Raw genomic sequence first — 1,950 nt, forward strand, 5'->3', positions numbered from 1 at the left:
AGCCTAAGCATGACTCAGATTTGAGACAGTCAAAAAGACTGGCGAAACTTCTTCACATGAAAGTTACATAGAGAACTACAAATGTATACAGCGAGTATTATGTTGTTTCTAGTAGGCGAAAGCTGAAACATCAACATGTGAAAGTTGTCTGCAAACTGTAGAACGATATGTGATTAGTACTGTGCTGTTACTAGTAGCCAGTCTGACTGTAGAAGCCAAGACAAAGGGAAACTAATGCATCTGAAAAGGACAAGTTATGGAAAGGTATGCACGATAAGTATTATGTTGTTTCTAGTAAGCGGCAGCTGAAACATCAACATGTGAACGTCGTTGTGTACAGTAACCTAGAACTATATAGTCCTTAGTAACGTGCATTTACTAGTACCTGTAATTGGTATTCAGACTCAGGCAGTTTGGAATAGTTTGGCAAAGATGCACCAGAGAAAACTGGGATTTGATACAGAAATTGTTGAATACAAGTATTATGCTGCTTCTAGTAGGTTGAATCCGAAACATCAGCATGTGAAAATTGAAAACATTTCTGGTTCGAATTGTCACAAGTATTTGGTGATCTGAGTAGCCAAACTCACTACAACGCCAATTGAAGGCAAAAATTCTCAACGGGAAAAGCTATTCTCATTGAATGAGCTAACAAGACGAGTATTATGTTGCTTCTAGTAGGCGAAAGCCAAAACATCAACATGTGAAAGTCTTGCTGAACAAATTTAATGTTGTTGAGCTCAGTACCGTGTGAATTAGTAGCCATAATTGGCGAGCGAAAATTGAACTGGCGAAACTTCGTCTTTGGAAAATTGCAGATGCCGAGCACTTATTTTGCAACGAGTATTATGTTGACTGTAGTAAGCGAAAGCCGAAACAGCAACATGTGAAAGCTGTTGAAATTTGTGGTCATTTTGCAATAAGTACAAGGAGTGTAACTAGTAGCCAGGTCAAAATTTGGGATAAGAATGAGCAAAAATTCTGCATGAGAACAGTTGAAATTATGAAACTAAATTACAAAGACTAGTATTATGTTGTTTCGAGTACGCGAAAGCGGAAACATCAACATGTGAACGTTTGTAACGAAGTTTCGTTAATTTTCAGCCTAGTACTGAGCAAGAACGAGTAGCCTCATCTCCAATCCCACGCAAAATGTAGTGAAATATGTGAGTGAACCTTATTCACGGTGAGGGTTTCCCGAGGTCTGTATTGCAGCGAGTATTATGTTGCTTCTAGTAAGCGAAAGCTGAAACAACAACATTTGAAAGTTGGAATTAATGACTGAATGGAAACTTCGACCTGTGTTTGATAGTAGTAGCGAACAAAACTGCTGAATCGGTTTCTGTCTCATATTGGTCAGTGAACCAATTAAGAGACAATCAACTACATAACCTGAATTGGGCGAGAGAACCCCCTTAACTTAAGCATATCAGTAAGGGGAGGAAAAGAAATCAACTGAGAATCCCTTAGTAATGGCGAATGAACAGGGAAAAGCTCATCGGGAAGAGAAATGGCAACATTTCTCGGTGTCCGGTATGGTTTGATGCTAGACTGGTGAATTTGTCCTGATGTCTACTGGAAAGTAGCATCAAAGAAGGTGAAAATCCTGTAAAGGTCATTTTCGATACCAGTCATAATGGCTCATTCCTATGAGTAGAGTTGTTTGAAAGTGCAACTCGAAGCTGGAGATATGTCTCTCCAAAAGCTAATTATAAAGCGAGACCGATAGTAAACAAGTACCGTGAGGGAAAGTTGAAAAGCACTCTGAAGAGAGAGTGAAAAGTACGTGAAACTGTTGAAGGGGAACTGGAGTGAGCGTTACCATACTCAATGCCTTGATATTATATTCTCGGCTACCGAGTAGTGTAGTTGTCGTCTTTTGGCAAATCTTGTTAATGAATCGAGCAGAAGTTTTCCTCGGAATTCTTCTTGTTGATTCTAAACAAAATG

The 1,950-nt window shown here is 39.2% G+C and overlaps 1 non-coding gene across 1 annotated transcript in view; it reads left to right on the top strand.

Moving 5' to 3' along the window:
- The first annotated feature begins 1,387 nt into the window (after positions 1 to 1,387).
- Positions 1,388 to 1,950, top strand: part of LOC142355637 (large subunit ribosomal RNA) — a 3,522-nt gene continuing 2,959 nt past the window's right edge. The window contains exon 1 of the ribosomal RNA XR_012761274.1: positions 1,388 to 1,950. This exon is cut by the window's right edge and continues 2,959 nt beyond it. This is a non-coding gene — a ribosomal RNA (large subunit ribosomal RNA).

Source organism: Convolutriloba macropyga, unplaced genomic scaffold (assembly GCF_964194025.1).
Source record: "Convolutriloba macropyga unplaced genomic scaffold, txConMacr16.3 SCAFFOLD_322, whole genome shotgun sequence".
Classification (NCBI taxonomy): Eukaryota; Metazoa; Xenacoelomorpha; order Acoela; family Convolutidae; genus Convolutriloba; species Convolutriloba macropyga.